This window comes from Scyliorhinus torazame, chromosome 7, assembly GCF_047496885.1.
Source record: "Scyliorhinus torazame isolate Kashiwa2021f chromosome 7, sScyTor2.1, whole genome shotgun sequence".
Lineage (NCBI taxonomy): Eukaryota > Metazoa > Chordata > Chondrichthyes > Carcharhiniformes > Scyliorhinidae > Scyliorhinus > Scyliorhinus torazame.
In genome coordinates this window covers 83,694,064-83,719,667 of record NC_092713.1, presented here as the reverse complement: position 1 = coordinate 83,719,667, position 25,604 = coordinate 83,694,064, and the positions used below count along the sequence as shown (strand labels likewise).

The window sequence follows — 25,604 nt, the reverse complement described above, 5'->3', positions numbered from 1 at the left end:
TCGGAGGGCAGGACCTGGTCTCATACGGGCCCGGGGTATTTTTCAGAGGGTGGCCCGGGTCGGGGCCAATCTGGGGCATTATTTGAGCGGTCCAGCTCCACGGTCTGAGTCCGCCATGGACCACGGCGCAGCTGCTGGAGGCTGCCGCTGTGCCCATGCACGGCCTCTGACCCGGATGTGCGGGGGCCCATATCTGCAGCTGGAGCTGTGAGCTTCACGACGGGTCCCTGCTAGCCCCCTGCAGGGCTGTGAATATGTAGCCTTTTGACGCCAGTTTTTCTGGCGTGAAAGTCCACAGTTTACACAATGGCGTGGGGACATAGTCCCTGAAACGGAGAATCCAGTCCAAGATTTTTAATGGCAGCATCTTATGTAATCGAAGGCCAGATGAGAAAGTAAGATGAAAGATCCCATCGGGAGGCTCATCCAGGAACAAATATTTCAAACTTCCTCCCAGCTGTCCCCATAACACCTGCTGTGAAATAAATTGGAGCTGAATAGTTCTGGTATGTGCCCTGGATGCCCCTGGAGGACTCAGCATTCTCAGCGGCAGTTCCACTCTCCTCCTTCGACACTGTCACAGATTATTTCCAATGTAGCTGTCTATTTGACCCCCAAACTCAATTTCCAACCCTGTGTCTTCTCCATCACAAAGACTGCCTATTTCCACCTCAGTAATATCCTCTATCTTCATCCTTACTTCAGGGCATCTGCTGCTGAAACTCTCATTCATGCTCTTTTAAGCCGTTATGTTTGATTACTTCAGATCTGTCCCCACCATCCTGCCACCGTCAACCTACTGTAAACCTCAGCTCATCCAAAACTCATGCTGCCCATATGCTGTCCCTCACTGTCCTCCTCACTCCCTATCTCTGTCCTCATTACATTACAACCTACATTGTCTCAGTTTAAAAAGTTACTTTGTTTATGGTCTTTTCTTTTCTAATATCTGGAGCATCCTCCAATGTTATAATTCCTGAACATTCTGTTCTTCTGATTCATGGAGATTCATTCCCCTTCCAGTCAGGCTATATGCCAGCTGCCTCGGTGTCTGATCTAGAATTCTCCCCTTTAAACGTTTCCACATCTTCATTATCCTCGTATGTTTTTAAGATGGTCCTTTTTGATCAAGCTTTTGGCCACCCCTCCTTATATCGCTTTCTTTGTCCTGGTACCCATTTGTTTTGATAATGGCTTCATGAAGTATTGTCGGTGTTAAAAGAGCCAGCTCAGTTGGTAGCAGACTCGCCTCGCAGTCAGAAAGCTGTGGCTTCAGATTCCACTTCAGAACTTCAACACAAAAACCAAGGCTCCTGTTGCCATTTTTCATTTGAGAGGTTAAGCCAAGGCACCATCTGCTCTCTCAAGTGAACGTAAAAAATCTCTTGGCACGATGTCAAAGAAGAGCAGGGAGAGTTATCCCTGGGGTTCTGATCAATATTTATCCCTGAATTGACATTGTAGGATTATCTAATCACATTGCTGCTTGTGGGTATCTGCTGTGTACAAATTAGAGGCTGCATTTCCTGAAGTACAACAGTCATTATGGGCGCGATTCTCCAGCCGCATTACGTTCATGGGAGCGGAAAATCCCATGAAAACCCTCCAGCGAGCCTCCCGACATCCTCCACGCCTCGCGAGATTCTCCAGAGTCCTGAAACCCTGCCCCAAATGGGCGGGACCAATTGATGCTCACGGGAGTAGGCCTTAAACCTAATTATGACCTCCTGCGTGGGATCCACCAGCTTCCCTCGATTCTTCGGCCTCCCCAGGGAGGCACCAATCAGTGCTGGTCTACACAAACGTGGACCAGACGGAACAGCACCCAGGGGCTCTTCCGGGCCTTTGCAGACCCCTGTCTGGTCATGGTAAGTGCTGGGTGGCCCCCTGGTCCTCCCACTGGAACGTGGGCAACTTTGCACTGCCCAGCTGGCCACCCTGGCACTGCCAGGATGCCTGGATGGCACTGCCAAGCTGGCAGAAGCACTGCCTGGGTGCCAGGATGGCATTGCAAGGGTACCCACGTGCCAGGGTTTTACTGCCAAGGGTCCGGGGGCGAGGGAGGCCATTGATATGGGCCAGGGTTTAGAGAACCCCAAAGTGTATCATGGAGTTCACCTGACCCACAACTTTTAATAGATTGTGGTATGGGGAGCACAAGGGCCAGCTTTACAGGTGTGATGCAACAGAGATCTAAAGTAGTTTTAAAAACAAAACAATGTTTATTTATGAATCCAGTTAACACTTTATAAACCCACAGTAAACATCTTAACAACGATCAACACCAATAATCCCCTCAGATACAATATTCTATAAGTGACCCTTCATAACTTTCCTGACAACATCCATCAGACCAAAATACCCTTTTTACAGAAAGACAGCTGGTTTAAATTCTCTACAGAAACAGGTATTACTTGGAAATCCTCAAATGAGCTGACGTCAGTCTGTAGCTTGTAGAGAGAGATCATTATACAGCTGCTTGCTTTGCCTGCAGCTATCCAGCTCTGAAAGCAAAACTAAGACACACTGTAGCTGCCTGCTCAAAAGCGAAAGTGAAAGACAGCCAGCCCAGCTCCACCCACACTCTGACATCACTGCAGCTATTTGATAAACACCCATTTCTTAAAGGTACATCCACTACAGCTATTTGATAAACACCCAGTTCTGAAAGGTACTCTCACATGACACCATGCACATGAAATGAGGGTGGAAGGGAGGTTTGAAGGGTGGGGGAGTGCAGGGCAGGTAAGTAGGGGCCTCCCGGGGTTCAGGAAGAATGTGTTGCGGTCGGTGGAGGGGAGGGGGCCTTTGAAGTCCATGCTGAGGCATTCAAAGGGACGGGAAGCCTTTATCAGGTGCGCTTTCTCTGGTCGGTAGCAACCGCATTGGCTTGACACACCGCCACAAAATGGCCCTTGCAGGTGGATGCGCGGGCCTTCTTCTCCTGTAACGTCCATGCTTCCGTAATTCGCCACTCCTCAGTTGAAAAGGAGGCCCAGGCCATAGCAGAAGCTGTGCGACATTGGAGGCATTACCTGGCCGGCAGGAGATTCACTCTCCTCACGGACCAACGGTCGGTTGCTTTCATGTTTGATAATGCACAGCGGGGCAAGATAAAAGACGACAAGATCTTGCGGTGGAGGATCAAACTCTCCAACTACAACTATGAGATCTTGTATCGTCCCGGGAAGCTGAACGAGCCTCCTGACGCACTGTCCCGTGGCACATGTGCCACCGCACAAGTGGACCGCCTCCAAGCCCTCCACGAGGACCTCTGCCACCCGGGGGTCACCCGCTTTTTCTATTTTGTCAAGACCCGCAACCTGCCCTACTCCATCAAGGAGGTCAGGACAGCCACCAGGGACTGCCAAATCTGTGCGGAGTGCAAACCGCACTTCTACCGACCAGAGAAAGAGCACCTGATAAAGGCTTCCCGTCCCTTTGAACGCCTCAGCATGGACTTCAAAGGCCCCCTCCCTCCACCGACCGCAACACGTACTTCCTGAACGTGATTGACGGGTACTCCCGGTTCCCATTCGCCATCCCCTGCCCCGACATGACCACAACCACCGTCATCAAGGCGCTCCCTAGCATCTTTGCACTGTTCGGGTTCCCCGCTTACATACACAGTGATAGGAGGTCCTCCTTTATGAGCGACGAACTGCGTCAATTCCTGCTTAGCAAGGGCATCGCCTCGAGCAGGACGACCAGTTACAACCCCCGGGGTAACGGACAGGTAGCGAGGGAGAACGGAACGGTCTGGAAGACCGTCCTACTGGCCCTACGGTCCAGGAACCTCCCAGTCTCCCGCTGGCAAGAAGTCCTCCCGGATGCCCTCCACTGCATCCGGTCACTGCTTTGTACGACCACCAATCAGACACCTCACGAACATCTCCCCTGTCTTCCCTAGGAAGTCCTCCTCTGGGAGCTCGCTCCCAACCTGGCTGGCAGCACCCGGACCCATCCTGCTCTGAAAACACGTGCGGGCGCACAAGTCGGACCCGTTGGTCGAGAGGGTCCATCTGCTCCATGCTAACCCCCAGTACGCCTACGTGGCGTACCCCGACTGCCGACAAGATACGGTCTCCCTACGGGACCTGGCGCCCGCCGGAACCCCGTGCACATCCCAGCCACCAGTCCCCCCCCTCCCCCCCACCGCAGCACCTTACAGGAGGATCGGTCCTTCCGCCGGCCCCGTTTAGGCCCCCCACCCACAAACGCGCCCCCCCCCCCCGCAGGCGCTCCCTTCCCAGGTCAACCGTTTTCCCCACCTGCACCGTCTCGGGGTGCCGAAGCTGCCATGGAGATCGAAGCCACGCTCCCGGAGTCACAGATGCCCGAGCCTCCACCGGAGTCACCACCTAAGCTCCGACGATCACAGAGGACGACCAGGGCCCCAGATCGACTGATTGCTTCATTTTAATTGTAAACTGCAAATATAAACCATCAAATGTACATAGCTATCAGAATTGTAAATAGTTACTAAATACTGTACGGAGGTATTACGGTACCTCCATAACTAATTATACCACGTTGCCATATTTTGTAGTTTCAGGCCACCACCCCCGCCGGACTCTTTTTTAACAGGGGGTGAACATGGTATTAAAGGTATTATGGTACCTGATAGGCTAAAGCACCATTGGTGGAAACTGTATGCTTTCTATTGGTTAGACTGTATGATAGCTTCGCCCTGCTAGGCGGGGTATAAGAACCCGTGCCGCCCCAGCAGCCTTCATTCTGTATCTGAGCTGCTGGGGGAAACATCTAGCTTATTAAAGCCTTCAGTTGGACTACAACCTCGCTTTAGTGGTCATTGATCGTGCACCAATAAATCATCATCTTTCTATCTCTCTTCAGCTCCAATGAAGAGCTATATTGGATTTGAAACACGGCCAGAATTTTCCAGCCATTGGGATTCCATGTTCACGTCAGCAGCGCACTCCTGTCCGTGGGTTGGCTTCAATGGGAAATCCCACTGACAAGCAGCGGGAGTAGAGAATCCCACTGCCAACGAACAACATCCACAAAGAAACACAGGGGAGAATCCCACCCATTAGCTCTATTTCTGTCTCCACAGATGCTGACAGACACGCTGAATTTTTTTTTGAGCACCCTTTTTATTTCAGATTCCCAACATCTGTAATATTTTGCTTTTACTTTTTTTTTAAATTTAGAGTACCCAATTATTTTTCTTTCCAATTAAGGGGCAATTTTAGCAAGGCCAATCCACCTAACCTGCACATCTTTGGGTTGTGGGGGTGAAGCCCACGCAGACATGGTGAGAATGCGCAAACTCCTCACGGACAGTGACCCAGGGCCGGGATTCGGACCCTGGTCCTCAGCGCCGCAGTCCCAGTGCTACCCACTGCACCACATGCCGTCCTATTTTGCTTTTACTATATCAGCATTGAAATTTGCTTAGTAGCTAAGATTTTGCAATTTGTCTAATCAACCAGTACTTACCATACATTATAAAAGCCACAAAAACATTTCAGATCTTCCATATATCTGTGTTAAATGCAAAGTACAGTGACTGTCGACTATAATACAAGTTTTCACAAATGCTAAGTATTAAATATATGCATGCACATGCAATATTGATTGCCAGCAAAGTAGAAACCAAAATTGTTAATACATTACACACGGAATAGAGATGCACCAAAACAGATGTGCAGCTGTTTTATCATTATTAGATAATGTGTAGTTTCACTAAAATATTTCAATTATACTATTTTGTTTCATATATCTGGTTTATTTTAAGATCATCTGAATTATAATGTTTGTCAATTTGGAAGAGATAATCCATTTTCCACATTTCTGGTCTTGAGGAGGTGGTAGAAAAATATTTTCAGTTGTGGCTTGGAAACATTCCACTAATCTTCCAGGGAGCGATGATGCTCAGCGAAGCCATGTTGTGTGGGCATGGTGGGTGGTGGGAGAGCTATTCTGTTTTCTATACACGGTACGATCTGAGCACTGTGTCCTGATTGTTTAGTTTCAAACAGTTGACTAATTCTATTCACCTGCAAATATCATAGCCCATTAGCACAAAAGGTTATTGCTGCAGAACTTTCTGGACCACTGTTGAATGCACCTTATCGAGAGTGTCAGTTTTAGCAGGGGAAAACATATTTAGATTAGATGTGGATAGAACATTGCTCTCTGTGGAAGAGAATTCTGGAGACTAATGACCCTCTGAGAGAAGAAAATTCTCTTTTAAGTGTGAGACCCCTGGGGCGGGATTCTCCCTTGCCCGATGCTGATATCGGAATCGGCGATCAGGCGGAGAATCCCTTCCGACACCCAAATCGGGCCAGTGCCGGTTTTTGAGTCTCCGCCTCCTCCGAAATAGCATCATCGCGCACCGCACGCCGTTGAAATGACGTTAGCGCGTCATCAGAAGGCCCTCCCCAAATGCTCCACCCCCGATGGGCCGAGTTCCCGACCGCGCAGTTGACGTGTGGTCTGAGCATTGGGAACCCGGTGTGGCGGCTGCGGACTGTGTCCAGCGCTCCCACACTTGGCCGGGATCTGTGCCGCTGGCCGGGAGTTTTCCACGAGGGGGACTGGTGGGGGGTGGCCTGTTGGCCTGTGCACTCGCATTTGGCTGGTCAGGTTAGCACATGGCCGCCGCCATATTGTACGGCGCGGCAGTTGCAGGTCCTCGGCATGCGCATGCACGGCCACGCACCCGGCCATTCTCCAGCCGTTTTTGGCACGGAAGCCGGGAGTTTCACCTGGCGCCGCTGCTAGCCCCTCACTGGTCCCGGAATGGGTGAGGGTTCGGCACCGATTTTGGTTTCAGCCGACACTTCGCAGCAGAAACTGAGAATCCAGCCCCTTATTTTTTAACTGTGCCCCCCCCCCCCAGTTCTAGATTTCCCATACAGCAAAACATCCTCTCAACACCAACACTCAGGGTCGTATATACTTCATTCCAATCATCTCTTATTCTTCTCAATTCCAATGAGTATAGGGCCAATCTGCTCAACCTTTCCTCATAAGACAACCCCTTAATCCCAGGAATTAGCCGACTGAACCTTCTATAAACTACTTCCTATTCAATTATCTCCCTGCGTAAATAAGGAGAACAGAACTGCGCATAGTACCCCAGGGCAGGATTCTCTGGTCCACCAGCTGCATTTTCTGGAGCGGCGCATTTCTGCCAGCAGTGGGTTTCTCTGATCCCGCAGCCGGCCATTGGGGTTTTCCATTGTGGCCCCCATGCCGTCAGGAAACCCGCGGTTGTGGATGCGCTGCTGGTGGACCGGAGGATCCTGCCAACGGAGAATTCCGCTGCAGATGTGGGTCAGGATTAATCGGCCGCTGTGATTCGCTTTCCCCTCCAGCAGTGAACCTCCGCCCTCATGGGCTTCCCGGTGGTGTGGGGTGGCTTCAATGGGAAATCCCACTGACAAGCGCTGGGAGTGTAGAATCCTGCTGCCAGTGAATGGCGCAGCGGCCGAGAAACATGCGGCGGGGGGACCAGAGTATCCAGCCAGTGGTCTCACCAAAGCCTGGTACAGTTGTTACTACTTCCCTACTTTGATACTCTTACCCCCCTTGCAGTATGGCCAACATTCCATTTGCCTTCCTAATTATTTGCTGTACCTGCACATTAACTTTGTGTGATTCATGTACAAGGATACCCAAATCGTTCTGTACTGCAGCATTCTGCAATGACTCTTCATTTAAATAATATTTTACTTTCTCTTCTTCCTGCCAAAGTGGATAACCTCATATTTCTCATATTATACTCCATCTGCCAGATTTATGCCCAACTTGGGTTATATGGGAGACATTTATGAGGCCTAATACCTTTGATCACCTGTCAAGCTGCACGCCTGTGCCGAAAGGAGTGTGGGTAAGGGAAACTGGTGTCCCACAACTCTTCAATTCTTCAACATGACTCCAAGTAACTGGTTGTGTACACCAGCAGCCATACCTCGGGATCTTGACTTGGTAGTCTTGCAAAACTAAGTGAGGGGCCCGTCAGCTTGAGCTGGTGTAATGTGGGACATCACCTCTTTTAATGTGCATGAAGACTGGGAATAGCAAAAGAGGCAGGAGATTCCTACAAGTTCATAAGTCAGAAGGTGGTCCAGTAAAGTGTGTGATACCCCCAATGTCACAGTCATAATGCTCAGTAAGGACATAACTCATGAAGAGTCTAGGACCTCATACAGTATTATCCCAATAGTTAGTCTTGGAATGTCATTGTTGAAGAATAGGAGAATACAGATGAGATTGGGCCCTTGCAGCAAATTCTGTTGTAAGTAGTGACAAGGATAGAGAAGTCCTTGCCCAACGAAGTAACCAACAAATTCATGATTCTGTTTCCATAAACTCACAAGAGAGATCAGCTTCTGAGGCCATTACACTCAGGGGAAGCAGTTGCTTCTTGAGAATAGGAACATGGAATATAAGGGGCGGGATTCTCCGTCCTGCCGCACCTGTTTTCTGGTGTGGCGTGCCCCCGCCAGCAGCCAGGTCCTCCTTCCCTGGAGCTGGCCAATGGGGTTTCCCATTGTGGGCACCCCCACGATGTCGAAAAATCCGCGGGCATGAGTACATTGTATGCGAAGCGGAGGATCCCGCCGAAGGAACTTCTTGCCCAAGGACTCTGTATCAGGCAGAAAAGCTTGTTAATTGCAGACAGGCAATGGATAGGCACTGCATTGACTTACTAGGGATTGCAGAAGTAAGATGGTTAGAATTTGGCCAGATGGAAAAGAAGAATCCGGTGCTTTACTTCTCAGGAAGTAAAAAAAAAAGCATCGGAATGAAATATATCAATCCTTAGTAAACAAAGATACAAGAAATCAGTTGGAGGTTACTGGCCAATCTCAGAAAGAGTGATCATGATAAAGATCAAAGGAAAGTCTTTTCATCTGGTTCTCATACAAGTTATACCCCAACACAAGATCACAATGAGCAGGAGGTGGTGGCATTTTATCGTTACATCCTGAAGTGTTATGATCAAGTTAAAGCAACTGATGTGGTAATTGTAATGGGTGACTTAAATGCTGAAGTTGATGAAGGAACATTAGGAACACATGTCTGTCGATATAGCCTTAGATTGAGAAATAAAAGAGGCGAGAGACTGATACAATTTTGTCAAGGAAATTATCTGATGGTGGCAACTATCTTTTAAGCAATCAAAAAGAAGGCAGTATATTGGAAAAGTCCACGTGATGTGTGGAGAAGTCAAATAAATCAACAATTTTGAATAGAAACAACATTTTAGCCACAGTATAAGGAGTATTCATACGTATTCTGGCATGAATATAAATTCAGATCATTGTCTCCTTGTGGCAAAATTTAAGACAAAACTGAAAATATCAAAAAAAGGATAAAAATGTTCAACCACTTAGACCCTGACATACTGAAGGATGGGACCCGTATTTACTCTTAAAGCAAAAACAAGTATAAACATCTCAGGCCTGAGGAAACAGAACAAGCAGAGGTCTCAGAACCAGAAATAAAAAGCAAATGGAGAAACATGAAAAGTGGTAGATAATGCGTTGCAAAAACAAATATTACCGAACAGAAAAAGAGACAAGGTGTGGATGACAGGTGAAATACTAGAAATGATGAAAGGAAGGTGAAAGAAAAGAAACATATCTGTGTATGATGACATTGAAAATAAAATAAAGAATGCATGTCGACAACTGAAGAGAAATGGTATAAAGAGATGTGTGAGGAAGTATGAGATCTAAACATATCACAAAATGAGAGTTATATACCAGAAGATGAAGTCTTTGATAGATTGAAGAAAAGGATAACAACAGATCGTGGGTGCATAAAAGACAAAGGTGGTAAAATATTGTTTGAAAGGGATGCAGGAGCAAAACAATGAATAGCATATATAAGTGAATTGTATGATGATCCAAATCGAGGGAGTCCTCAGAGTATAAAGGCAAACGAAGGACCAAACATTATGATATCAGAGGGAAATAATGCTTTGAAATTGTTGAGTAGAGAAAAAGTTCCAGGTGATGAAGTAATAACAGAAAATCTAAAAGCCCTTGGAGAAACAGAATTAAAAGTGATAACAGAAATTTGTGATCAAACATATACCAAAGGATACATTCCAAATGACTTAAGACATTCAGTAGGCATTAGGTTACTGTGAAATCTAAAGCAATGGAGTGCAATCAATTTAGATTTATAAGCTTAATGAATCATCTCACAAAACTGATCCTGGAAATCAGAATAGAAAGAAATAATAACATATTTGAAGCTGTAAATTGGTGTAACGCAGACTGGATTTAGACCTGGAGTAGAAACAAGAGAAGGGATCATTTAACCCAGTCTTGACCAACCCACGATCCGCGGCCGGTAAAGCTCAGCAGCTATACCGGCTAATGTGGGAGAGGAACAGTCTCTGATTGGATGAGCAGCAATCACCCATGGAGGTAAGTGTGGAGGAAGAGAGGGATGATTTTAGGGAGTGGGGGGTAAGATGAGAGAAAGTGCTGCACTGCCGGGGAAGAGAAGGTGCAGCTGGGCCTGGGAGAGAATTTGCAGCTGGGCCTGGGACAGAAGGTGCAGTAGGGCCCGGGGAGAGAAGGTGCAGCTGGGTCTGGGAGAGAAGGTGCAGCTGGGCCGTGGAGAGAAGGTGCAGCTGGGCCTGGGAGAGAAGGTCAGCAGGGCCCGGGGAGAGAAGGTACAGCTGGGCCTGGGTGAGAAGGTGCAGCTGGGCCGTGGAGAAAAGGTGCAGCAGGGCCTGGGAGAGAAGGTGCAGCTGGGCCTGGGAGAGAAGGTCAGCAGGGCCCGGGGAGAGAAGGTGCAGCTGGGCCTGGGGGAGAAGGTGCAGCTGGGCTGTGGAGAGAAGGTGCAGCAGGGCCTGGGAGAGAAGGTGCAGCTGGGCCGTGGAGAGAAGGTGCAGCTGGGCCTGGGAAAGAAGGTCAGCAGGGCCCGGGGAGAGAAGATGCAGCTGGGCCTGCGAGAGAAGGTGCAGCTGGGCCGTGGAGAGAAGGTGCAGCTGGGCCTGGGAAAGTAGGTCAGCAGGGCCAGGGGAGAGAAGGTCAGCAGGGCCCGGGGAGAGAAGGTGCAGCTGGGCCTGGGAGAGAAGGTGCAGCTGGGCCATGGAGAGAAGGTGCAGCAGGGCCTGGGAGAGAAGGTGCAGAAGGGCTTGGGAGAGAAGGTGCAACAGGGCCTGGGAGAGAAGGTGTAGAAGGGCTTGGGAGAGAAGGTGCAGCAGGGCCTGGGAGAGAAGGTGCAGCAGGGCCTGGGAGAGAAGGTGCAGCAGGGCCTGGGGAGAGAAGGTGCAGCAGGGCTTGGGAGAGAAGGTGCAGCAGGGCCTGGGAGAGAAGGTGCAGCAGGGCTTGGGAGAGAAGGTGCAGCAGGGCCTGGGAGAGAAGGTGCAGCAGGGCCTGGGAGAGAAGGTGCAGCAGGGCCTGGGAGAGAAGGTGCAGCAGGGCTTGGGAGAGAAGGTGCAGCAGGGCCTGGGAGAGAAGGTGCAGCAGGGCTTGGGAGAGAAGGTGCAGCAGGGCCTGGGAGAGAAGGTGCAGCAGGGCCTGGGAGAGAAGGTGCAGCAGGGCCTGGGAGAGAAGGTGCAGCAGGGCCTGTGAGAGAAGGTGGAGCAGGGCCTGGGAGAGAAGGTGCAGCAGGGCCTGGGGAGAGAAGGTGCAGCAGGGCCCAGGGAGAGAGGTGCAGCAGGGTCGTGGAGAGAAGGTGCAGCTGGGCCTGGGAGAGAAGGTGCAGCTGGGCCGTGGAGAGAAGGTGCAACTGGGCCTGGGAGAGAAGGTCAGCAGGGCCCGGGGAGAGAAGGTGCAGCTGGGCCTGGGTGAGAAGGTGCAGCTGGGCCGTGGAGAGAAGGTGCAGCAGGGCCTGGGAGAGAAGGTGCAGCTGGGCCGTGGAGAGAAGGTGCAGCAGGGCCTGGGAAAGAAGGTCAGCAGGGCCCGGGGAGAGAAGGTCAGCAGGGCCCGAGGAGAGAAGGTGCTGCTGGGCCTGGGAGAGAAGGTGCAGCTGGGCCGTGGAGAGAAGGTGCAGCTGGGCCTGGGAGAGAAGGTCAGGGGGGCCCGGGGAGAGAAGGTGCAGCTGGGCCTGGGAGAATAGGTGCAGCTGGGCCGTGGAGAGAAGGTGCAGCTGGGCCTGGGAAAGAAGGTCAGCAGGGCCTGGGAAAGTAGGTCAGCAGGGCCCGGGGAGAGAAGGTGCAGCTGGGCCTGGGAGAGAAGGTGCAGCTGGGCCGTGGAGAGAAGGTGCAGCTGGGCCTGGGAAAGAAGGTCAGCAGGGCCCGGGGAGAGAAGGTGCAACTGGGCCTGGGAGAGAAGGTGCAGCTGGGCCGTGGAGAGAAGGTGCAGCAGGGCCTGGGGAGAGAAGGTGCAGCAGGGCCTGGGAGAGAAGGTGCAGCAGGGCTTGGGGAGAGAAGGTGCAACAGGGCCTGGGAAAGAAGGTCAGCAGGGCCCGGGGAGAGAAGGTGCAGCAGGGCCTGGGAGAGAAGGTGCAGCTGGGCCTGGGAAAGTAGGTCAGCAGGGCCAGGGGAGAGAAGGTGCAGCAGGGCCTGGGAGAGAAGGTGCATCAGGGCCTGGGGAGAGAAGGTGCAGCAGGGCCTGGGGAGAGAAGGTGCAGCAGGGCCTGGGAGAGAAGGTGCAGCAGGGCCTGGGAGAGAAGGTGCAGCTGGGCCTGGGAAAGTAGGTCAGCAGGGCCAGGGGAGAGAAGGTGCAGCAGGGCCTGGGAGAGAAGGTGCATCAGGGCCTGGGGAGAAAAGGTGCAGCAGGGCCTGGGGAGAGAAGGTGCAGCAGGGTCCAGGGAGAGAGGTGCAGCATGGTCGTGGAGAGAAGGGGCAGCTGGGCCCAGGGAGAGAGGTGCAGCAGGGCCGTGGAGAGAAGGTGCAGCTGGGCCTGGGAGATAAGGTGCAGCAGGACCTGCAGACAGAAAGAGGGTATCGGACCCTGGGAGAGAGAGAGGCTGCTGCGATGGGAAGGTGGAAGAAGAGTGGCTGCTGGGATGGAGAGGTGGGGGAACGAGGCTGCTAGGATGGGGATAAGAAGATAGAGGCCATGGGCCTCAGTAGGTGTGGGTGGGAGGGGTAGAGAGGGTAAAGATACTACTGGGGTGGGCATGAATGAGGGAGAGAGGGTGTGAGAGAGGGAGTTGAGTGAGTGTGTGAGAGGGAGGTAGAGAATGAGTGGGTGTGGGAGAGTGAGAAGGAGAGTGAGTTGTGTATGTGGGAGTGAGTGAGTGGGTGTGTGGGAGAGAGTGAGTTTGTGAAAGAAAGGGAGTGGACGTGTAGGAAAGAGTGAGAAGGGGAGAGTGAGTGGGTGTGGGAGAGAGTGAAAAGGAGAGAGTGAGTAGATGTGTGGGAGAGAGTAAGAAGGGACTGGGTGTATGTGAGAGAGAGATGAGTGTGTGAGAGAGAGGGGAGAGTGAGTGTGTGTGTGAGAGGGGGTGAGAATGAGTGTGTGGGAGAGGGAGAGAATGGGTGAGTGTGTGAGTGATAGAGGGGGAGTGAGTAAGTGAGTGTTGAGAGAGAGCACGAATGTGAGTGGGTAGGTGGGTGTGAGAGAAAGAGGGAGAGACTTGAGTGTGTGTGAGAGTGAGTAGGTATATGTGTGTGAGGGAGGTGTGAGAGAGAGTTAGTGTGGGTGTGAGAGGGAGAATGTGTGTGTGGAAGAGTTTGTGAGTGAAGGAGAAGAAGGGAGTGAGTATGTGTGTGAGAGTGAGGAAGAGAGTGAGGTTCAATCATCACTAGTCAGCTCTCTCAAAGGGGAGAGTGCTGGGACTATGGCGATTTTCATTTCACTTTCATGTGTGAGAGTGAATCAGTGTGTGAGGGACAGGGAGTCTAATCTTTGATAAATATCTACAAACTATTGCAGATCAAATAAAATCTAGAAGTTTAGGATAAGGAATGAACATGAACACTAAAAGGTCACAAACTATGGTGATTACAAGGAATGCGGAATACATCAGGAGAAACTAAAATGAAGTGGATGGTGTCACACTCTAATGATTTGTCTATTTGGAACAAATAATAATCGAAGTTGGTAGATGTAATGCCAACATTAGAAGGAGATGGCCAAAAGTAGTTTTGTGAAGATGAAGGTTGTGCCAATGCCAAGAATGCTCAAGTGTTTAGCAAGAGAAAAATTCATAAGATGCTACATTCTATGGACTTTCCTGTCTGCTTCAAAAACCTGGACAATTAATAAATATGTGAAAGAAAATAGAGGCCCTTGAAATGTGGATGCTAAGACACATGTTAAAAATTCCACATACAGACCAGAAGACAAATGAAGAGGTGCTTCAAACTACAAGAGCAAAAAGAAATCTTAAAAGATGACACCCAGAAACGAAAATGCCAGTATTTCGGCTGTTTGATCACAGCTGTTAAAATAGAGATCTCTGCTGGAGGGCAAAGTGGAGGACAGCAGAAAGAGCGGTCGTTCTCGGTGCGGTTGGACGATGGCCATCACAGAGTGGTTGCAGATAAGCTACAATTGAGTGTGTGAGGATGGCGCAAGACAGACAAGCGTGGCATAACGTGGCAGCAGATCTCCTGGTTGAAGTAGCCGCATGCATCAGCACTTAACTTACTATGGACGTTGTTGTGTAAGCTGACCTTTGAAGCTTTGAAAAATCTCTACAAACACCGGGGTCAATGTATATGCAGAGCATAAAAGTGAACCATCAGTGTGGGTGTGGTTGGTCACCATTTTGAAATGTCAGTGCCATCTGACCCAAAGAGTGGGCGTGAATAAACTGTAGAGCATCTTCTCAACACAGCCCATATCACCTGCTTGATTCCTTGTGCCCGGTTATAAGGTGCACAAAAACATGCATTTGTGGGGTGAAAAATTGTTGCTGACTACTGTGGTAATACCAGGTATTGCAGTACCTGAGAGATGGATGCCCATTGGCTAGACCTAGGAGTCTACCATTGGCTAATGCACATAGCTCCGCCCTGAGAGGCGGGGTATAAGAACCCATGCCGTCCCAGCAGCCTTCACTTTCTGTATCGGAGCTGCTGGGTACAGTTCTAGCTGATTAAAGCCGATTAGTATGACTCTCCTTGTCTCACGAGTAATTGATTGTGCATCAATTACTAATACAAATATTGCATGTCATGGTTGAAATGTGGGATCAACTTATACAACAAGTATAAAACATGGTTTTTAGGGCTGGTCTTGCAATCTTTGTATCATTGGCTAATTTGGCTTGATACACTAAGCCCCTTTGTCCAAGTCATTAATGTAGATCACAAATAGTTGAGGATCCAGCACTCCCATTATCCAACCTACTTGTTACATCCTCAAATAACTCCAGTAACTGTGTCAAACATGGTTCCCATTCCACAAGACCAGGTTGACTCTGCCTAATTGTATTTTGATTTGAGAAATGTCCTGCTACTTCCTCCTGAATAAGTGGAGTTTAATATTTTACAACATCACAGATGTTAGGCTAACTGTCCTATAGTTTCCTGCTTTCTGTCTCCACCCTTTCTTGAATAAAGGTGTTACATTTGTGGATTTTCAATTCGCTTGGATCTATCCAGAATTTTGGAAGATTACAACCTACGTATCCACTGTCTCTGTTGCCACTTTTAAGACGCAAGATGTCTCAAAACCCTTTTTACTCATACCAATCTTTCAGCCACGCCCTCAACCTTGTGGCTGTATTTACCCTGTATGCTTGTGGCTCAGATAGTAATCCAGAGATTATTATCTTTATGGTTCTGCTTTTTAATTTTGCTCCCAGCTGCTCAAAATCCCTCAAGTGGAACTCTTTCTTTGTCCTACCTATGTCATTGGTACCTACATGGAGCACGACAGCCGGACATTCACTGGGAGCATGAGGCAGAGTTTCAGACCGTGATAGTGTAGCCCGGGCTGTGACCCACATTCCCTGTAAGTGCAATTTTCTTGATGGGTGCACAAGAGTGCAGAATTGACTTGAGCTTTTTAAATCCTCTTTTGACAAATTATTATGACATCACTTTCACTTGTTCACAGCTCCCTTGGTATTTTACTCATAGATCTAATATCAAAGGAGTACAAGAAAAATATGTGCATAAACCCTTTAGAATCTCCAGGAAAAGCTTGCAGATAACAGTGAAACATGAAGAGGAGTAAGCTCAGATAATGCAGTTACATTGCAAAGGCAATTTAGATTATTTATAAAACAATGGCAAATGAATTTTCATACAGTTAAATATAAAGCACTGTATTCCATATTCAGTGAAAAATGTACAAGTATCCAATGAAGATAATAGAATTAACAGGGTGTGTTGAAAGGAACAGCAGACTCACGTTCTTTCAATTTATTGGCATTGTGATGCTGTAATTAATAAGACGAATGAATGTAGGAACACAGTTTGAACAGCAGAATATAAACCTACTGAAGTTACTACAATTCACCAGTCATATTAAGACCATAAGACAGAGTAACAGAATTAGGCCAATTGACCCATTGAGTCTGCTCCGCCATTCAATCATGGTTGATATGTTTCTCATCCCCATTCTCCTGCCTTCTCCCCATATCCCCTGATCCCCTTATTAATCAAGAACCTATCTATCTCTGTCTTAAAGGCACTCAGTGATTTGGCCTCCACAGCTTTCTGCGGCAAAGAGTTCCACAAATTTACCACCCTCTGGCTGAAGAATTTCCTCCTCATCTCAGTTTTAAAGGATCGTCCCTTCAATCTGAGACTGTGCCCTCTGGTTCTAGCTTTTCCTACTAGTAGAAACTTCCTCTCCAAGTCCACTCTATCTAGGCCTCTCAGTATCCTGTAAGTTTCAATAAGATACCCCCCTCATCCTTCTAAACCCCAATGAGTACAGACCCAGAGTCCTTAACTGCTCCTCATATGACAAGCTCTTCATTCCAGGGATCATTCTTGTGAACTTCCTCTGGACCCTTTCCAAGGTCAGAACATCTTTCCTTAGATGCAGGGCCCAAAACTGTTCATAATATTCCAAATGGGGTCTGAGCAGAGCCTTATACAGCCTCAAAAGTACATCCCTGCTCTTGCATTCTAGCCCTCTCAACATTAATGCTAACATTGCATTTGCCTTTCTAACTGCCGACAGAACCTGCACATTAACTTTAAGAGAATCCTGAATTAAGACTCCTAAGTCCCTATATGTTTCTGATTTCCTAAGCCTTTTCCTATTTAGAAAATAATCTGTGCCTCTATTCTTACGACCAAAGTGCATGACCTCACATCTTTGGACCAAATTAGTACTGTGTTCACTTCTGGCCATGTTAGAAAAAGGAAATGTATAAATGAGTGAAGATACAAAGAAGGACAGGAAGTTAAGTGTAGAGAGGATGGGCTTCATGAAAAAATTGTTAAGCTCACCTGTTATGCAGGTCAAAAAGGCTTCATTGAAGTATCTGAAATATTAATGGTATAGATGACACAAATCCAGTGAGTTACTTCAGCATATATCAGGATAGCAGAACCAGAGTATTAATATAACTTATTGGAAAGTCAATTTTAAACATGTATTTTTTTCTTGCTCAGAGCTTGTAAATGTTTAGAATAATCCATATAAATTAGTAGCAGCATTTGTATGAAGAGAGTATAAATGTAAATGGATTCTTGGCTGTGAGAGTTAGGAGTTAGACAATCTAAATGGAACAAATGAGCTCTCATCATGCTTCATGTTTATTCTTAAAAGCTGAGTTACTGATATGAAACAATATCATTATTTTTCGCATTCTACAAAAAATGATTTGATTATAAAAAATGAAAGAAACTTATACAGGATGAGATTTTCTCCGATATTGCAAAGTCCGATGTTAGGTGGGAAAAGCAGCGTGGAGCCTGCCGATGGCGATGGTGGCTTTTTTGCCATATGGAACAGGACGTAGTGACAAAAAGAGGCAGACAGGGGTTTCACAATATATCGCCGGCGGGTGGTCTCCGATTATCCTGCCGCATCGCACAGCAAGCTCACCAGGAAACATTCTACACCCAGGTGCATGCTCTGGCATCCCCAGCATCATCCTGACACCCCTCCTGCATCACCCTTGAATCAACCTGGCATGACCCTGGTACCCCACAGGAACCCCTGGCATCACCCTGGGAGCCCCAGCACCACCTTTTCCCTGAGCATGGAACCGCACTGCACTCACCTCCGAGCTTCTCAGGGAGTTATGCTCACCGGCTACTTGCCTTCTGAGACCAGTTGTGCATCGTGCCATTCTAACATCACACCGCCTGAGCCGTATTATTTGAGGTGGGTGTATGATATGCAAATATATTACAATGAGGTTCTCGATGTTGAATGACAGGAAATATGGCCTTCCACTGATGTGGGGGGCAGGGACGATCGCTTCTTGCTTTTTACATCAATATGTGAAACATGACTTTGACCTGCTCGTTATATTTTCTGCTCCCGCCACAAAACATCATCCCTGATACCAGCGGGAGCAGAACATCACGGCAATAATATTTTTCAAATACTCATATTTTTCATTTGTTGAAAGTCCATTGTATCCAAATAATTATTTTTGAAATGTAGTTTTTTTCATCCATGTGGTGAACTCTGGTGGCAGCCTATTGAAGCAATTGATTGGCAATTAATGGCCACTTCCTGAAATTTCCAGACATTTTTCCCGTGTTGGGGCTGCCAACCAATGCTTGGAGAGATTGTGAGGTAGCCCTTGACAGCCTCCCAGTGGGTTCCTTAGGGCGGAGGAGGGGGTTCCTCCTCAACAGCCATTCCATTGACCAGGGTGGAGTGGCATTGGCCACCCCTGCAATAAAGATGCTGCTGCTGCAATTTCTACTGACTCGCCCTCCCATTTTGATTGCAGGTTCATACCTATCAGTCCATGGGTGTTTAAAATTAACTTAGGAGGAATTTGAAGGCGCCTTGCCAGAACGTCAGTTTCATCTTGCATTATCAGCACGGGCCACTGCTGGCTCTGGGGCGCGGGCACATTGCTCAATTGAATGCTGCTACCGGCAGTGGTCTTGGCCAATCCGAGATTTACGATACAAGACCCCACCAGGAGGTGGCTTGTGTCAGGTTCATCAGCCTGACTACAAGCCCCAGATCAACAAAAAGGAACAGATGTAGGATTTCACAGGCAATGTTTATTTTCGGTGTATGTGTCAGCCTAATGCTCAGTGAGGAAGGGGCAGATAAAAATCACCTTTCCAGATCTTAACATCATGGGCGCAATTTAATGGAAACAATTCGAAGTGTCATTTTGAGTGCGATTGCCGGGGTGTTTCTCGACTGCTGCGTTGGTGAGATCATGACCTGTACTTAATGGCACTTAGTGCCGGAAATGAGCGCCCACAAACTTCTTGCAATTACTGGTTGGCTCGCCATCTGATTCGACAGACTCGCACCTCAGCAGCTGGTTGGCTAACAAGGGGAGCTGCTTTTAAATGCTTCCTCACCACTCAGTCCCACCAACACACAAGCATGGCAGCGCGCAGATCTGATCCTCACTATGGCAATGCTGACCTGACCAGAATTCTGGACACTGTGGAGACAAGATGGGAAACCCTGTTCTGCCGATGGGGACAAAGGACCAGCAGCAGGGTAACCAATAGCGCCTTGGAGGCAGTGGCAGCGGCTGTCAGTGCGGGCAGCATGACCAAGAGGATTGGTGTCCAATATAGGAAGGAGACCAATGACCTCCACCGAGCTGCAAGGGTAAGCTACCACCTGTCTCCTGGCATCAGTTTCTCCTGCCACCCCTCAAATTCCCAACACCACCCCGCCCCCACAAATCACTGTCTGATACCTCGCACCCTCCCGACATCCGATCATCATGCTTGTTCTTCAGCACCCCCTGGCACCCACCAGTACAATCCCTTGATGTCCAGTTGCGGTGCCCACACATATCACCTGCCATAAATCCCCCTGATCCATCAAGCGCACAGCATACAAAGCCCTCTCCTTGTCTCCACAGGAAAAGATAGCCCATAGTAAGCATGAAACGGCCAAGACAGGGGGTGGATATCTGAGATCCGAGTACTCACCCCCTATGAGGAACAGGCACTAGAGATTGCAGTGTTGACCGAAGAGAGAGCAGTCACCGACAGCGAGGTTGGCCTGCACCGCAGAGGTGAGGATCTACTGCCCCTTCACACAGACCACTTGTCTCAATCAGTTGTTCATGTCAGAGAAAATGATCCTTCCCTCTCATCACTAATAAGGGGGAGCTGCTTTTAAATGCTCCCTCACCACTCACTCCCAGTCAATACATAAGCTTGGCAGCGCACAGATCTGCTCATAACATGTCCATTCTCTCTCAAGATCTCTATCTAATGAGGCCGGGCCATCCAGAGTCATTGACCCCCTGCCACCCAAGAGACCACCTCAGAGGAGGACTCCGAGGGAGACCACCATCAAGGCGTCACAGCTATCACCTCCACCTTCCACTAGTGCAGAGATACACACCTCGGCGGGCGACATTGTAGATAGGCTTCTGGGGCACAATCTGGTCAGCACATCAGGTGGAGGCAGGAACATCCTGGGCATCTTGGTGGACTTGGCCCAGCTCAAAGTTGATATGGTCAGCTGCCTGGTTATACAGGGCATCTGTGACCTCACGGATGCACTTGTGGTCTGTGATATGCCATACAAGTACCCTCTCGATCCCTAGAAGGAACTGGTGGCACAGATCCTCAGGGCTTTGGTGACCTTCATGGCTGATGGGAGTGTCCTCTTCCTTTACGGGGTGCCATGTCCTCGAGGATGTGGCACAGGTGACGTACTCTCTCCCTGTTGAGACGGAGTCTTCTGCAGTACATGCTGTCCGTCATTTTCTCAAAAGATCAGCGACACATGGACACCTTGGGCCATCGCTGGCATCCCCCTCTTGAGTTCCTCCTCGATCTGATCAGTGGCCGGGTCTTCAGGGTGTGCATCAACCATGTGCACAAGAGATGCCGCCACAAGCCTGCGTCAACGCTGTTGCAACCTTCTCCGGTCTGGAATTGGAGAAGGAGACAGACCGACAATCCATTAGGGCTGTTAGACGTTTAGCTGCTGTTGTATAAAGTGTCAACGGTTCTGCTCCTTTTCACAAACAACTTTATTTTACTTTAACAGTCTCTGCACAAAACTCTATCATCATATCACCTGACACAAAGGCCACCTGAAGCCTCTTTACATATCAGTGTCAATTATTGGATACTTAACATAAATGAGACAACTAATTGGAATGTCTCTTAACCCATTACTTAACAAGGGCTTCCACCCCAGGACCCTCAAACCCGCCCACCCTTACGTGTCCTGTCTACTCTCAGAGTGCCATCCACCGAGTCTGTTGTGCTGGAAAACCTCGCTCTGCACACTCACCCCTGACCACAGCAGGAGCCTCTAGACCCCAAACCCTTGCTGGGATCATTAGGGAGACCGTGCTCAGGTGCCCTCCCCTGATCCACACACTCACCCTTTGGCTGTGAGGATAATCCCAGTGCTGAAGCCCAGCTCTTGAGTATTTGATTGTTGGCTGCTGCTTCTATAGTGCTGACGCTTCTAGAGATCAGGTAAACTGCTCAGGCTTCAAATTGATTGAAATGCGATGCAATTATCATTGTCTGAGACACGGCACGTGTACCCACGTGAGTAATATTTTATTGGCAAAAACGGTCAACAGTAACAAAGAATTGAAAATCAACTGCATAACATTCCACATATTACACGAACCATGAAACAACAAGGAAATGTCATTGTTCCATATTAGTACCAATACAAAGCTGTAGAACAAAGAACAAAGAAAAGTACAGCACAGGAACAGGCCCTTTGGCCCTCCAAGCCTATGCTGATCATGATGCCCTAACTAAAAGAAATCCTTCTACCCTTACTTGGTCCGTATCCCTCTATTAACTCTCTATTCATGTACCCATCCCGATGCCTCTTAAATGTTGATAATGTGCCTGCTTCTACCACATACTCTGGCAGCGCATTCCCGGAACCCACTACACTGCGTAAAAAACTTACCCTGCAGATCTCCCTTAAATATTCCCCCTCTCACCTCAAACCTGTGCCCCCTTGTAATTGACAGTCCACCTTTGGAAAAAGCCTCTTACTACCCACCCTGATTATGCCTCTCAGAATTTTGTAGACCTCTATCAGGTCTCCTTTCAGCCTCCGTCTTTCCAGTGAAAACAATCCTTGTTTATTCAACCTCTCCTCATAGCTAACACCCTCGAGACCAGGCAACATCCTGGTGAACCTTCTTTGCACTCTCTCCAAAGTTTCCACGCCCTTCTGATAATGTGGTAACCAGAACTGCACACAATACTCCAAATGCAGCCGAACCAAGGTTTTATATAGCTGCAACATGATATCCCTTTTCCTGTACTCAGTGCCCCGGTTGATGAAGGCAAGAATGCCATGTACTTTCTTAATCACCTTGGCCACTTTTAGGGAACTGTGGGCCTGTGTGCCCAGATCCCTCTGCATGTTAATGTTCTTAAGGGTTCTGCCATTTGCAGTATAGATTTGTTCCTCCAAAATGCATCACTTCGCATTTGTCCAGATTAATCTTCATCTGCCATTTCTGTGCCCAAGTATCCAATCTGTCTATATCCTGTTGTATCTTGTATCCTCTGACAATCCTCGGCACTATCAGCAACTCCGCCAATCTTCATGTCATCCGCAAACTTAGTAATCAGACCACCCACATTTTCCTCCAGATCATTTATATATTCTACAAACAGCAGAGGTTCCAGCACTGATCCCTGCTGAACATCACTAGCTACAGATCTCCATTCAGAAAAACATCCTTCCATCGCTACTCTCTGTCTTCTATAACCAAGCCAGTTCTGTATTCATCTAGCCAGCCCACCCCGAATCCCATGTGATTTTAGTTTTTGTAGCAGTCTGCCAAACGCCTCACTAAAGTCCATATAAACTACACCCACAACCCTTCCCTATCAATTTTCTTTGTCACCTTTTCAAAAAACTCTATCAAGTTGGTGAGACATGACCTTCCCCGTACAAAACTGTGCTGCCTGTCACTAACTAATCCATTTTCCTCCAAATGTACATATATCCTGTCCCTCAGTATCTTTTCCAAAAGTTTCCTCACGACTGATGTCAGGCTCACCAGCCTATAATTTGCTGGATTGTCCATGTTTTCGTTCTTAAACAAAGGAATAACATAGGTTATTCTTCAGTCCTCTGGAACCTCGCCTGTGGTCAAAGAGGATGTGAAGATATCTGATAAGGCCCCAGCTATTTCTCCCCTTGCCTCCCGCAGTAACCTGGGATAGATCCCATCTGGCCCCGGGGACTTGCCTATCTTAATGCAATTTAAGATACTTAACACATCCCCCTTTGATATATTGACGTTCTCAAGAGAGTTCCTTGGGATTATCCTTGACCATGCTTGCTGAAGACATTTCATGGCCCCTTTTAGCCCTACTAATTCCATGTTTAAGTTCCATCCTACTTTCACTGTACTCCTCAAGGGCTTCATCAGTTTTTAGATGCCTAGACCTATCATGTGCTTCGTTTTTCCCTTTGACTAAGCTGACAATTTTGCTTGTCATCCGTGGTTCCCGAATCCTGCCATTTCTATCCTTCATTTTTTCAGGGACATTCCTGTCCTGCACTTCAATCAACTGGTGTTTAAAAGCCTCTCACATTTGCCCTCAAGCAGCTGCTCCCAATCCACATACCCCAGTTCCTGTCTAATTTGGGCGTAATTGGCCTTTGCCCAATTAAGTGCCCTCACTCCCGGGTCACTCTTGTCCTTATCCATGACTACCCGAAATCTTATGAAATTATGGTCGCTGAGCCCAAAATGCTCCTCCACTGAAACATCAATCACCTGGCCTGACTCATTCCCCAGTACCAAATCTAGTATGGCCTCCTCTCTAGTTGGATTGTCAACATATTGCAGCAAAAAAGCCCTCCTGTACACATCTAACAAATTGCTCTTCATCTGAGTCCTGGCTTTAAGAAATTCCCAGTCAATATGGGGGAAGTTAAAGTCACCATTACAATTACTCTGCTTTTTACACATCTTTTCAGTATCTGATTACACAACTGCTCTTCTGTCTCCTGCGGGCTGTTGGGATCTACAGTACACTTCCAACATTATGATTGAACCCTTCTTATTCCTGAGCTCCTTTTCACACAAAAAACAAAACAAACGATATCAACCCTCACAGGTTCCTCAACAGAAACGCAGGAGAAGCCTGAGACTGTGTTATCATGTCCAGAACTTTGTCGTAGAACTGGTCTGTCCATCAATGTGTTACTTGTTCCGCGTATCAGTGCCATTCTCCATCCAGGAATCGCACCTGTCTAGGCCCTCCCACATGGTCCAATCTCACCGGATCCAAATCCTAGCATCCAAATATTCCACTGCCGCTCACGGTGCAGTTGAACATCCTTGTTTAACCCGTGGTGATCTTCCAGTTACATGCAGCACTCGCCACACCAGCAACAAAAGCATCAGCAATCCTGTGAAGCATGTCTTCAATAGCGGTATCGGGTGTCCTATTTGGATCAGTGTCGCGCACCACAGCATCTTCTTGCTTCAACCCAGATTGCCTTCTGGACTCAAATATCCCTCGGAATCCAGTGTTCCAGGACCCAGAGGCAGGATTCTCCGCTAACCGGTGGGGCGGGCCAATCCGGCGCTGACGAATGGTGTGAACCACTCCGGCATCGGGCCGCCCCAAAGGTGCGGACTCCTCCGCACCTTCGGGGGCTAGGCCGGCGCCGGAGTGGTTTGCGCCGCGCCAGCTGGCGCGGAAGGGGCTTGGCGCCACGCCAACCGGCGCTGAAGGTCCTCCGCCGGCCGTCGTGAGTTGGCACATGCGCGGGAGCGCCAGCGTGTGCTGGCGTCATCCCAGCGCATGTGCAGGGGTGTTCTCCGCGTCGGCCATCGCGGACTGTTACAGCGGCCGACGCGGAGGAATAGAGTGCCCCCACGGCACAGGCCCGCCCGCGGATTGGTGGGCCCCCATCACGGGCCAGGCCATCTTGGGGGCACCCCCCATGGCCAGATCCCCCCGCGCCCTCCCCAGGGACCCCGGAGGCCACCCTCAGAGCCAGGTCCTGCCGGTAAGTACATGTTGTAATTTACGCCGGCTGAAAACGGATGGCCACTCGGCCCGCATCACCAGGGGAGCCGCTGCCAGCGGCCGCTGACTGGCGCAGCACGATTCCTGCCCCCGCCAAATCCCCAGTGCCAGAGAATTCGGCAGCCGGTGGGGGCGGGATTCACGCCGCCCCCCGGCGATTCTCCGACACGGCGGGGGGGTCGGAGAATCCCGCCCAGGTATTTCAGAAAAGATTGTCCGTCTTTCCGGCTCCAGACAAGGAAGAAAACAGCAACAGCAGCCTCTAGGCATTTTCAGCCACATGCAGCAGCAAGCAGCAAATACAACCTGCAGCTGTGAAGTGCTCTCACAACTAACAAAGCCAATTCCTTATGAGCAATAGCCTTCAACTGTGAAGCTGGAGGCTGCTCAAAGTCAAGAAGAGTTAAAGTGACTGTCAGCATATGACCAAAAACAGGGCTCTGTCCTGGAAGTGTTTGGTAGGTCAGACAGGCAGTAGTTGTGGTTGCCCCTGTTATATGTCTCCACAATATTAAACAATGGCTTGAAGGCCTCACAGACGAAAAGCCCCTTCGCCCAGGGGCGACCCCGACTTGGAATG

At 49.0% G+C, this 25,604-nt stretch overlaps 1 protein-coding gene and 1 long non-coding RNA gene across 7 annotated transcripts in view; one reads left to right on the top strand and one right to left on the bottom strand.

The window, feature by feature from the left end:
* LOC140426347 (uncharacterized) overlaps nucleotides 1-17,345 on the bottom strand; it is a 68,542-nt gene extending 51,197 nt beyond the window's left edge. The window contains exon 1 of the long non-coding RNA XR_011948190.1: nucleotides 17,309-17,345. This is a non-coding gene — a long non-coding RNA (uncharacterized lncRNA). The remainder of the gene's footprint in view (nucleotides 1-17,308) is intronic.
* Nucleotides 1-25,604, top strand: part of fggy (FGGY carbohydrate kinase domain containing) — a 554,287-nt gene that overhangs the window by 151,123 nt on the left and 377,560 nt on the right. The window lies entirely within an intron of this gene.